The sequence below is a fragment of the Desmodus rotundus genome, chromosome 9 (assembly GCF_022682495.2).
Source record: "Desmodus rotundus isolate HL8 chromosome 9, HLdesRot8A.1, whole genome shotgun sequence".
NCBI classification, from domain to species: Eukaryota; Metazoa; Chordata; class Mammalia; order Chiroptera; family Phyllostomidae; genus Desmodus; species Desmodus rotundus.
The window spans coordinates 82999773-83013520 of record NC_071395.1 but is presented as its reverse complement, the minus strand read 5'-3'; the positions used below and the strand labels follow the sequence as shown (position 1 = coordinate 83013520).

The following is a 13748-nucleotide window of genomic DNA, read 5'->3' as shown; positions in this document are numbered from 1 at the left end:
GTGCTGTTCTTTTCTCATTCTACTCTGCCTCCTTTTACAGTGTTTTCACTGATGTCCTTCTCTGTTTATCCTTAAATACTGGTCTTCTGTAAGGGTTCACACTTTTATTCTCACTCTTCACAAGAATTTGTAAACGGGTGGCCCATCCCTTTGGAAGAACCATAGCTTCACAGGGTCCCCAGTGACTCCTTTCCCTGTCTTTCCGCCCCCCCCCCCACACACAATCTCTCCATTATCTACCATTATCTATTCCTTGGCTTCCTTCACTGAGTTACCTTAGCTGCCTGGCTCCTGTTCTAGTGGAATTTGTTACCTGGAGTCTAGACTCCTTTTCCTATGGACTTCCATATTTAAACTCTCATTACCCAGCAAATCACTTTTAGATGAGCTCCAGACTGCACTTTTCATCTGCCCACAGGGCATTTATACCTAGATGCCCCTCAGTAAGGGGCATCTTACTTTAGTAAGTTCCTCCTTCCTTTTTGCATCTTTCCTTTCTCTCCCTCTCTTCCTTCTTTCTGTATTTTCTTCTTTCAGCCAAGATGCAATAAGCCCCTAAGGCAGATGCGAAATTTCTACCTAAGAATTGGCTTGGTTGGAAGATGTGGTGTAGACCTGGTGTTGAGGTTGTATTTGTATAGGAGGCACATTATTTTCCCTTAGTTTATTTGTTTGGGGTCACTTCAGGTGGGGAGTCTATGGAGAAGTTTTTGAGGCAGGATTTTCAGTTTCCCCAAACCATCCTTTGATGCCATTACCGTGTGTGCCTACTGTGCCAGGCACAATGCTGATTGCAAGGAATGCAGATCAATCTTAATCCACAGTCCATGGTCTCATGATGCTACTCCCAGACCTGCTTCCTCCACAAAGAATTCAGATGCCCACTCATCTAGATGGCCAAGCTAGGAAGCAGAGGTCATTCTTTAGATTTTCCACCGCATCCTTTCACATCCAATTGGTTACTAAGATCTGTCCATTGCACTTCTGAAATGTCTCATGCATTCATTTCCTCTTCTTCATCCCAAGTGGCCCTGCCTCAGTTTGAGGTCTAGCAAAACAGTGGAATGTGATTTCCTGCAAGAGAAACTATCCTTGGACCATCCAGTCCATCCTTTATACTGATGGCAAATTTATTTATCCCAAACCACCAATCTTATCTGCTAAAAATGTTTCAGGAGCTCTCTCTATCTACTTGATGGAGCCCAACTTCTTAGTATGGCCATCAAGAGGCCTCACCTGGGCTCACCATACCCTTCAGGTTACATCTCATTTATGAATCACTCTTTTTAAATACCCTTGGCTATAGTAACATCAAATGACTTATCTTTCCCAGAACATGTCACTTGCATACATGGTTTCCTTTATCTGAAAAGGTAGCTGGGACTTCTCCAAGAAGTCTTCTGGACATACAATCCTTTGTCTTCCCTTAGAACTCTACACTTTCCTCTTTACAAGACTTGATCACACCCTGCACTTTAAAGGTTAGTTAATCTGTATGCCTTCACCACACTATAAGCAAGGATAGGTAGGATCTACCTATTCTTTGACTCTGTCTCAGCACCTAGGATAGAGCTAACATTCATTCATTCATTCATTTACTTACCATTCATTTATTATTCACTTAACAAGCAGTAATTAAATGCCTAGTCTATGCTAAACATGAGCTCTGTACTAGGCACATATTTTCTGGAAGAATGAATGGACAGCCTGGGAATAGTTAGATCTCAGCTAAACAAAGCATTCAAGATCTGAAAAAAATTGGCTCCTGCATTTTGACTCTGTTTTGACTGGATCTGAGCTGCACCGGGCATCCACCCAGCAGCCTTACACTTCCCACTGACTCACTGTAATATCTTGACTGAATGGTTGGCTATCTTGGGTCCTCCCCTGCAGAAGGGAAGTGATAGATGTCTTAATTTTCTTTTGATTGTGAGCTTTATTTGTTCTATCACAACTTCACATCTAAGGCAGCTGCAGAGGAAGGAAATACCTCAGTTTTGGAAATTCCCCTTTGGATGGGATATCAGACTTCATGCCCACAAGCCCAACATGATTGTCATTTCACTTCATAGCCATAATAGCCCTGCAAAATGAGCAGGTCAGGGACAACCATGCCACCATGTAAAGATGTCAAATGACCTGCCCAAGTTCAAGGGCAAGAAGGTGACAGGGCAAGGATTGGAAAGCAGGTCTTTTACATCTATGACCAGCCCAGTTTGGACTCTCCTATACCGCTTTGCCAAGCATCTTGGTAAGAAAGTGCATCCTGACACCCAGATTTGAAACCCAGCGAGGTCCGCTGTAGGGTCTGCTCTCATATCTTGGCCAAAACCGCATCCTCCTCGTCTCTGTTTCTCGGATGTGTTTTGCAATGTAATTCTTATCTTCACTGCTCTGGGCCAAACATCCAGACTCTGTTCCCTTTCTGGTCATCAGCTTCCGCTCACTTTTTCTAGGAGTTGTTTTTTTTCTAGTTCTGCATTTTTTTTCTTTCATTTCATTTTCATCTCTGGAAACTTGCCATCATCTAAACTGGCAGTTTCAGTTACATCAGTCATCCCATTCTGAAGGATGGCACCAATTTTTCCAGGGATGGTATTAGTTTCTACGCCTTCTAGGAAAAAGGAAGCCAGACTAGCCTTTCTCTCCCCCATTACTTGCATCTTGTGAAGCAAAGAGGTCTTCCCCTTTCTGGGGCCTCCTGGATTCATGCCTTTGGGAAAATCAAGAGGCAACTCTGACTAAAGACGCTCTTTGATTGTGGCCTGTTCCCCATGCTGATCAGAGCTTAGGATTCCTAACACCCTTTTAGCTTAAAAGACCACCATTGCACGGGTGGATTCAGCCACAGATAAGAGGGTTGGTTGACATGAGCATGGCATGTCTAGGTTGAGAATGGTAAGGCATGGGAGAGACAGTGGCACCCAAGCCCCATTGTGCAGATTGAGGATCCAGAATCAAGGAGAAAGCAGTGACTTGCTCAAAGTCACACAGAAAATTAGTGACCAGGGTTGGTGCTAAAACTTGGGTCTCTGACTTCTTTTCTGGTAAGGAGTCTTTCCTCGACCACAAGATACTTAGAGCATCAGGAGACTTTGGTAAGGGATTTGCAGAATCTCTGAGCATGGATTCTGGATAAAACTATTATAGTCACTTCTACTTCCTACCTTTAAACTTGAAGAAGTTGCCCTAAGCGGGTTATATCTCCTGGTCAGATGCTAGCCACAGAGCTCTTTAAAGACATGGTTTCAGCCAGTTGTAGCATTAAGGAGGAAAACTGAGGCATAGGCATGTTAACTATTGGTCAGCCTGTCCCCAAACTGCAGGAACACCTGCTTGTGCTCACAGAGTAGAGAACTCTCTAAGGCCAGTGAGCAATCTGTTCCCAAAGAAGAGCCATCCTCATGTTGCCTCTCCTATTATTAGACTGGAGGTATGTTGCATTTTCTAGTTGATCAAGTTCACTTGCATATTGTCTCTCATTTCTGGTCTCTACGCAGCATGCTGTAATGGGCGCTTTGTCTTCCCATTTTACAGCTGAGAACCTAAGATTCAGAGAAGTTAAGCACCTTAGCCAGGGACACATGAAGAGCAAACAACAGAAGCATAGCTCTAAATCTGGGGCTTTCTTGCTGTACTGCTCTCTCATACAACCTCCTGACATTAAAGTTATCTGTAGAAAAAGAAAAGATATATTTATCTGTAAACAGTATCTTCAACAGCCTTGCCTCCGTAGATCTTTACAGCAATCTTGTACAGTCACGCTCACTGAGGCTTAGTGATTAAGTGCCTGAATAGGACCACACATTCAGAGCACCTTCCATAGTCAGGATGTGCCTCCCACACTCAGGCTCCCAGCAACAGAAATCCCCAACTGTGTCCCAGGGTGAACTACAGGCAGGTGGCCAAGGCCAGCACAGTTACCAGGACCTCCCTTCCTGCCCAGAGCTCTCTGTCTCTGCTGGCTCCAGCTGGACTTTTCTGAGAGAAGGAGGGGGGTTTCTTGTCTGAGCAAACTGAAGTCTCCTGACACTCTCATCTGTTTAGGGCTTCCACTTGCCCTAGAGGGAAGCAAAGACATCTGTTTAGGGCTTCCACTTGCCCTAGAGGGAAGCAAAGACAAGATGTAATAACCAATGTTGATTAGATAGCAGTAACACCCTGAGAGAAGCATTAGAGGAAGTTTTTATTCATTTACTCACTCACTCATTCATCCCCTCATCCTTTAACAAAATTTTATCAAAGATCTATTCTATACATGACATTATGCTAGCTGTTTGCATTACCCTGTAACTAATAAAACATGGTACATGACTTCAAGAAGCAGAATTTTGGTTCAGCAGATGGAACAGAAACGTGGATGTCATCCTGGGCTCTTCCGTCAAGTCCAGCCCCCTCCTCACCATCCTAATGACATGACTCTTCATCAGGTTCTTTTCCTGGACACCGCAAGGCTCCCAGCTGGGCTTTTAGCCCAGCCCCACACCTCTAATCTGTCCTCCACCCTGATGCCAGTGCAGTTGGTCTCTTCCCTGCTGAGAATCTGTGAATGGCCCCTTTCCGTCCTCACGATGAACTCCAGACCCCTCGGTGTGCCCACCCAGAGCTTGTCATGGCTTGACCCTTCTTCCTTCTCCAGCTTCAACTGTCCTCTTTTGTCTCAGACACCCTTGCTCCAGAAAGGCCAAGCTGGGTTTCAGAGACCTTCCCTTTCCTTTCCCTCCACAAAGGGCACAATTTTGTTGTTTTTTAAAAGATTTTATTCATTTTATTTTTAGAGGGGAAGGGAGGGAGAGAGAGAGAGAGAAATACATCAATGTGTGGTTGCCTCTCGTGTGCCCACTGCTGGGGACCTGCCCTGCCTGGGAATCGAACTGGTGACCCTTTGGTTTGTAGGCTAGCACTCAATCCACTGAGTCACACCAGCCAGGGCTCAATTCTGGGTTTTTGCACAAGCTATTTCCTTTTCCTGGAGGATCTTACCCTTCTCCTTTGTTAAACCAACTTTTACTCATCCTGCAGAGCCCAGATCAGAGGCTCTTTCCTCCATTTTTACAGCATTGATGTTTGTTCATCATTGATGTCTGCAATATAGTAGATGATGTTCATCTACTATATTGCAGTTACTGATCTTGTTCATGTCCTCCGTCTTTATCTGTGGGTTGCTTGGTTTCCTGATACATATATAATGCCTGGACCAAGAAGATGCTTAATCATGTTCTACTGAATGAACACAGGAGAAATTACAGAACGAAGCTTTTTATCCTTTCTGCTCTAAGTGTGCTTGTAAAATGCAGCCCACTTGGTCCACCCTTGTGGGTGGCTGGAGCTCAGAAGGAAGGAATGTGTCTGAGTCTGTTTTGCTGTAGGACAAGTGGTCACATTCAAGCCCACAGAGACTGCAAAAAGTGGGAGCAGCTGTTAGTCATTGTAACTGGGAAAGTCCGCATGCTCTCTTGTGGTTTTTCGTTGTAACACAGGGCTTTGGATGAGTTTCAAATAGAAAATAATAAGCTATTCGACCTTTCTGTCTTGTTACCCAGCATTCCTTTATCTCTGCTCCATAGTTAGGGTTTCAGCACAAAATCTTTCTGCTCTCCCCACGTGGGGCGAACTAACAAGCTGGAGCTTGCAGCTTGCACACAGGTCCTTTGCTGAACCCAGGAATGGGGACCCATGCACCTGCCAGTTTTGAAGTTTCTTTAAATCCTCAAAGAACCACTGAACTCCTAAATTAGCTTCCCTGTTCATTGCCTTCCTGTGGATTCTTCCTGATGTGGAAAAGTGCTGGTGTGAGGAGTAGAGGAGGGACTGATGTCATCAGAACTACCATTTGCAAGATCCTACCCTGTGAAGGGCCTTTCTGTCAGACACTTCACATATTAATTCATGAAAATAATTAGAATGTACCATGGGACAGAGACTGGCTCTACACAATAACTCATGAAACAGGCAAGGGTCCTGCCTTGGTGAACCTCACTTTTACTTTTCCCAATAACCCTATGAGCTAAGAAATATGGCCCATCCCTGACCTTTTTCAAATGAGAAATCTTGGGTCTGAGGTGGTAAAGCAACTTGTTCAAGGTCATGCAATCAGGTGAAATCAACCGAACTTAGAATCTAGGGCTTATGACTCCTCAATGTGTAGACTTTCTATGACACAATTAAAATAAAAAAGATTTTATTTTTAGAGAGAGGGGCAGGGAGGGAGAGAAACATGGATGTGTGAGAGAAACAGTTGGTTGCCTCTCACATGCCCCCAACTAAGGACCTGGCTTGTAACCCAGGCATGTGCCCTGACTGGGAATCGAACCAGCAACCTCTCTGCTCACAGACCAGCACTTAATCCACTGAGCCACACCAGCCAGTGCTCTATGACACAATTTTGACAAGTGACTCCCTATGACCTTTCCGTCTAGCCCTCTGACCCTGGTGCAGACCTGTCTGCGTGCACCAGCCTGACTCAGACAGGTCACACACATGGCAGGAGCCGCTGGCCACCCTGACCCAGATGCCCACATATGCCACAGCCTGCCTCCAGCTAGCCTGGGTGGCACCTGAGAGAACCCAGGCCTAGCCAGCCAGCCTGTAACACCAGGGATTCTGCCTGCTCACCCCATCTCCCTTCTCCCCAGCTTCCTCTCCTAGAGCCCAGGCGAGGTGCTTTATGGGGCTCCTTGCTCAGCAAATTTTGCTCTTTTAGCCTTTTGTTTTGTTTTGTTTTAACACAGTGTCTTGCTGAATGAATGATTAGACAGAGGAAAAGAGATGGAGACCATCCTCAGGGTATGTGACACCTTCAGAGCTGGGATTACAAGGCACATTAAAAAGCTCTGGGGTCCAAAACCCTCATCCACTGCTGTTCTTAAGGGCCTAGAATTCCCACTGTTATGGAATTTCTTCCAGCTGAAGCACATCCCCAGTTTTGGTCCTCTACCATTGTTATACCATTCTCTTATACTGTATACTTAGTGATTTTCTTTAAAATGACCTTTTTTAATGTAAAAAAGTTCATCTTGAAAAGTAGCATTATATAACTGCTATAAATTCAAAACCAATATTGCTTGCCATAAACACAATCAAAACAAATGTTGCTTTTCAATTTGAAGTTGATGCAGCTTCCAGTCTGATGTTCTGAGCTCTGAGTTTACTCTCTTGTTGGAGAGAAAGAGAGAGAGAGTAAAGGATATGGTGGTGGGCGGCAGATTCGCAAGGACAGGGGCTGATTGAATCAAACAGATTAAAAGATAACTAAATAGGAATGCCCTTCTCTTCTAGCAATTTGTTGCCCTTACATGTCTGGTCTAGTATAACAACAATAGATTAGGCTATCATGCCTTACACATTTATCACCATGGGGTAGCTAACAGAGTGACTCTTCCCTAGTGACACCCTGTGGGACTCAGTGGAGCCGATGCCTCAGCATGAGGCCTCTGAGCACTGACACACATTGTTGAGAGTAGCTGGGGTATAGCCGGATGACCTGGCCTTTGCCAGGTGAGTGGCCCAGGCAGAGTGTGGGGGAAAGTGGACTGAGAGCACAGTGTTTTTGGAGTGCCAAGTTCATGCTAATAGGTGATGGGGAAGACCCAAGAAAGACTTGGCTCACTCCCATTCTGTCCAGCCCTGGAAAGACCTGGAGGGATTGGGGACGGGGTAATTGGCTGCTGTCCCCTAGAAGAACTTGGGGAAAGAGAAGCCTTGTTGGAGGCTCTCTGGGTGGGTAGGCAGAGCTCCCACTATGTGCTGCCTATTTCACGCAAGAGGAGGGAAACTCAGAAAATCACATGAGATGCGGGGCAGAGGAGGTGATGAAAGGGTGCGGGGGGCGGTGAGTAGAGTAAGGGTCAGCATCTGGGGTAGGGAGAGGAGACAGCAGCACACACTGATGGGACCCCACCTGCCAGGCGCAGAGGTGGGGATCTGAGGAGCAGTGGCTTTTTTAAACCCCAGAGTTTAATCATCATTAGTTAACACAGGAGGCAGTGGAGGCCCAGAGAGGCTAACCACTGACGGAGACTGCATAGCTGGGGAGAGGTGTGGGCCGGCCCAGAGGCTCACGCGGCCTCTGGGCCTCCAGAGATGATGACGTGCAGGTAAAGCAAGGCTGCAGCCTCAACAGTCTGAGGTCACAGTCAACCCCATTCCCTACTTGTATTCGTCTTCACTAATGCTGTGAAGTCACCCTCTCCCCCGCAGGAGTATGGAAAGAAAGGCTCAGGCACTGAAGTCACTCTGGCCTCCCTCTTATTCTAGCAGGTGTCCAGCCCACTGGAGTGCCTGCAATGGCTTCGTACATTCCCCCGGTAGGGAGACATCCCCAAGTACCAGGACCTGGATGGGTGCAGGCGAGGAGGAGGGAGAGGAGATGTGGCTGGTCAGCCACTAGGCAGCTCTACAAGCTGGCCTGGAAAAAGGCCCCAACAGTGATCTGCCCAGGAGTGACCTGCCCCAGGGCTCAGAGTACAGGCCTATTAAATTGAGCCTTTCTTTGGGGACAATTAACATAGCTGGGACTTTCCCAGTTTCAGGGTCTGTGGAGCTTGTTGCATAATAAAGGCAGAGGAAATTCCATGCTATCTCTTGAAGACTCAGACCAAAAAGAGAGTCTGGCCTTGTGGAAACCAGGCCTGCAGGGAGAGGTGGGAGAGACGTGCCAGAGGAATCAGACTTTGGCATGGACTCCCAGCTTCAGCTTCTCTGGTACTGAGTGGGAGAGGATAGCAGGGCCAGGACATCAGGGAGGTGGTTGTAGCTGGTGCCCTCAGTCACCAGCTTGGGGGAGGGGTGGGGTGGGGGCGCTGAGTGTGTGGATGGGGGTGGCCCTGGTGTTGCCTTACTTTGTCCCCTTGGCTTGGCCTTTCCTCTCCCTGCGGAGAGCCTAGCTAAGGATGTTTGTAAGAAATGACACGAGAAGACAAAATCCTACCACACTGGTCCTATGCCCATCCCAGGGGAATCCCCTCCCCATATTTCCCATTCCCTTCGTGGCAGCACCTAACATGCAGCATGCAGGTGAGCCAGAGTCCAGGAGGCTTTGAGTGTAGAAGCAGAGCATGTCTTTTACTAAGACCGGGTCCTAAGGATGTTGGAGCCAGCTCCCAGGCAGGGTGTGTGTGTGTGTGTGTGTGTGTGTGTGTGTGTGTGGTGGGAGGGGAGAATGAGGAAAGGATAACACACATTCACTCATCACTGTCCTTTGGGACAGGATGTGATTATTGGGCTGGGGAAGCAGTCCTGAGTCCCACGTGTTCTGAAGGGGGAACTTCCCGTCCACATGCAGTGGTCAATACAGACAGAGAGAAGGTGCATGCTGGGGGAATATGACCGCTGCGGGAGGAAGAGAGATCACAACATAGAAAACACCGAAGCGCTCTGCTTGCACATCTCTCCACTCCCCATCCCCCCATAAGCCCTTCTCCAGACTGTCAGCAACCAGAAGGGACCAGGGACATACGCACAGCCACTCTCATGCTTCCTTGAGTGCCCAGGGCAGACCAGCGCTTCTGAACATTGGACTGAACTGAACCGCAGGAGGTCGGAGCCAAGGCTTCAGGATGAGAGTTGACTAAACGAGGAATTTAATTTGCCTGTCTTCCCTTGGACGCATCTCAATTCAGCATTTATTCTGTGAGTCCTTACACGATACCCAGCACTGTGCTGGGCTCTGAAAGGAAAATATTAGCTAAGGGATAAAGATAAAAAAGAACAAAAATTCCAGCTTTATTTCAGTTATACATTTTGTTAAATTTGTCACCAAATGTGACTTCTATGCCTTCTTAAGGCCTTCATGTAAATAAATTTACACCCGCTCCCCGCCCTGAGAAAAACAAGTGAAATGTGGAAGGTTTTGTTTGACTTTGTTTTAAATTTTCTTTTCTTTTTTTCATTGCCAAGAGCTTTTTTCTTGCATAAAACAATACCACTTTGCAAAAGGCATATTAAAATACAGTGTAGAAAAAAGACCGCTCCCAGCATGATACCCAACAGCGGCTTATAAAACACAAGCTCTTCAGGTGAGACATCAGTAACCTACATCCCACCTGTTCTCCAAAGACAGTTCCAGAAATCAGTTGGCTCCCCAAACACCATGTTCTGAAAGGTAAAGAGACTTTTCCCCAACTTTCACTGGGGTTCTCTGAGGCCAGGAAGCAATGTCAGAAACAGCCCATCATGCACAGTAGGTCTGGAAGTAGCTTCTGGCTTTCCCGGGCCACATACTGCCCTTTACCATCCTCACCTCCCCCACTTTCAAGCCCACAGCCAGCAGGCCCCTGCTGCCCTGGGCACAGTTCTGAAGGGGCTAGTCCTTCTTCCAGGCTAGGGTTAGGGGCTCCTGAGGTTGCCCATTAGACACCAGTAGGGTTGGGTTCCTTTCACAGACTGGGGGCTATACCTGGAATCCACTTGGAGATGCCAAGTCCAGCTGGGGCAAAATCCATCATGGTCCATTAAGCAGAGGTCCTGGAAGCTAGGCCACCTTCTGGAGCACTGCATTTTCCCAGCAGCTTTCCCAGTAAGGGCCCAGATTCTGGAAAGGGGATCTGACTCATGTCAGGCTGGCAGAGGCCCCAGGGTGGCTGGAGTCAGCAAGCTCCTTGGAATTGCACAAGAAAAAACAGGTGTTCTAGTAGCACTTAAACTTGGAAGTCAGGGATTGAATGAGAAGGACCTGGGAAAGAGAAAGCTGTATAGTCCCACCCCTGAGGCGCCTGACATCTATCTGCCTTGCAAAAAGATTCCAAGATGGGAGACACCTAGCAAGGGAACACATTCGCATCCAGGACTCCAAGCCACCTCCAGGTTGGGACCCATTTCCCTGTGTCTGGGGAAATATCTCTGAGCTGTGGGAAAATGGTGCTGTGGTGCGTGTTGCATCACAAAGGCAGAGGAAAGAAAAAGTCCCTTGTGAGGACAGAATGGTCTCTCCCTCAGAGGAAAGGCCCCAGAGGGATTTGAGACAAAGAAACTAGAGCCCAAGCTCTTTAAACGTCCTCAAGGCAGCGCTGAGAGGAGGAGGAAGGGTGTCACCTAGCATCATGATACAGCGCCCAGCACAAATGACGCCCCTGGTTTTTTATTACAGACTCACAAGCATGTAATTCTGTAACATAACAATACCACATTCAAGCACACCATATGACATTTTAGGTGAAATGTTCAAACGAAAACTATAAATTATTACACTGATATTATTACCCTACCAACCACACTCAAGTAGGCCTTACTTCTGCTGGACCCTGTGTACACACATATATATGTATATATACAGAACTTTGACATAGTTACTCAGACATATATACAAAATAAACTTCAGGGGTAGAACAGATACCCCCGTTTCCCATCCAATGGGACAGAGGTCTGAAGATGTGTCCTCTTTCTATTCCAACCAGAAGCTTCCCATTACTGGGTGAGAATAGCTCCTAAGAGTGGCTCTTGGGACCCTTGTGAACTGTCCCTTGGGTAGGAAGTGGAGGTCATTTACTGCACATCTAGGTTACGGTTTACACAAAGATGTCTGGTTTATTTTCTTTCTGACCACCCTTTCTCCTCCACCTTCCTGAGATGAGAAGTTTGGGTATAGGAGGCTGTGGTTATTGGGGTTAGGTTTGATTAGGTGCAAAGACAAGAAGATAATGCCCCTTTCAAGGGCTCTGGCTTGTATCAGGTTTCCTTGCTACCTTACAGTAAGAACACACACTCATTTAAAGGTCCAACACCTCAGCTACGGTGAAGTGTCTGACAGTGAGGTAATGGTCCATGTTAATCAAGTCTGCAAGCTTGTCTTCATCCAAGACATCTCGTGTGTCTCTTGGAAAAGGGAGCCTCAGGCCCAGCTGTCCTAGTATCACCCCAGAGACAGCAGTGGGAGCATCATTTCCCCACCCAACACTCATCCAGAGTGTGAGGTTTCATGCAGGTCAGAGCCTCACAGACCCCTGACCATGTATGCGATTCTTCAGAGCTAGTGAGCTAGGCAGATCCCAGGGCTCCTCTGTCAGCTGGCTGCCTGAGAAGCCAGAGGCTCCAGAGAAGACACATCACTCCCATGGGTCAGGGAAATGGGAGGGCTGGGTTTCCAGGCTTCCAAGAATGCAAGCCCTTATTATGGGCATCCTGGGATCAACTGTGACACTATCCCACCATAACCAAAATGAGCAAATTTTACTAAGGGGGGGAGGGAAGGCTAGAAAGTAAACTTGGGTCTTTGTAAGACAGAGAAGTCAGGCCTTTTGGTCAGCTAGTAGCCACTGAGCAATTCTTCTCTACAGTTGTTGCTGCCTGCATCAGAGCTGCCTTTTCTCCATAGCCATCCTCCTCTTCTCGGCCCCAAACCAGGCTTGCAAGTATTCCAAGGCCTTGCTCAGGAACACCACTTTGGAAGCTTTGGAGCAGCTGGCCAGGGTGGGTACCCAGCCAACAACTTTGAAAGGAGATCATTCTGCATTTTGTGCCCCAGGAAGTTGTGTCTCTTTCTCTTGGTCACATCCTCCGTGCCAGAACTGACAGGTTTGGGATGGTAGGACCGGGGAGCCTGGCTTTCTATAGGCAGAGGGCTCACAACCTCTTCATGCCTTTCATCTTCCGTTCCCTCTGGGCATTTCTCTCCAGAGCCTCTTCTTGGGGACTGGTCTGGAGCCCCTCCTGGATAGCAGCTTTCTAGAGGAAAACCGGTGTCGAAGTTGCATCGTTGCTGATGGAAGGAGATGTGGAAGCCTTTCATGCAGGGGTCCGAACAGTCTGCTTACACTGTGATGGTGACCAGCTTCCAGACACCCAAGGACTGTCTCTTCTCCACTGCCATAACATCAATGTCTTCACCTTCTAAATCCCTCAGTCTCTCAGACCCAGAGCAGGCTGGATCTTGGGCTCACCCATCAGATAGGGGACAGCAGGTTTGGAGGATGGGAACACAATCTGGGGTAGCTGGCACCTTGGATGGGGCTCCCCCAGGGCCAGACAGTAACTTACCAGCTCACTTTTGTCTCCAGCTGTTCCCCTGGGGCCGAGAAGCCACTCCACATGCAGTCACGGCAGCGGATGGTGGCATAGTGTCTGCCCCAACCTTTCCAGTGGCTCCAGGGTCTGCCTCATGCCTGGAGCCAGCACCAGGACATGATTCTGGGGAACCAATTCCAGGGCAGTCACGTGGGGCACACATGTGTCAGCTCAAATTTCTTCCAGATGTCCGCACTGGGGACAGTGGAGCAGTAGAAATACCCTGCGAGTCAGAGCCGTAGAAATAGTGTTGGCACCAGTCAAAGTCCTTGCCTGCTCCCTCACTCTGGCTGCCCACCACTGGAGCAGACCTGCTCCTGGCCAGCTGGGAGCAGGCCAGCAGCCCGCACACGCACCTAAATTTTATTTTTTAATCACAGTTTAAAAAATAAAAAAATCAATATTTTCTATTAGCTTCAGGTTCATAACATACTGGTTAGACAGTCATACTTTAAAAAGTATTCCCAGGATATTTCCACTACCCACCTGGCGCTGTACATAGTTATTACAATATTACCAACTATATTCCCTACGCTGTACTTTACATCCCTGTGACTATTTTGTAACTATCAATTTGCACTTCTTAGTCCCTTCACGTTCTCACTTGGTCCCCCAAACCCCTTCCCCTCCAGCAAACATCAGTGTGTTCTCTGAATCCATGAGTCTGGTTCTCTTCTGGTTGTGCATTCATTTTGTTCTTTAGAGTCCACATGTAAATGAAATCATATGGCATTTGCCGTTTTCTGTCT

The 13748-nt window shown here is 47.4% G+C and overlaps 1 pseudogene; it reads right to left on the bottom strand.

Moving 5' to 3' along the window:
• Positions 1-12224: 12224 nt before the first annotated feature.
• LOC112308673 (protein L-Myc pseudogene) lies at positions 12225-13162 on the bottom strand (annotated as a pseudogene).
• Positions 13163-13748: the final 586 nt, after the last annotated feature.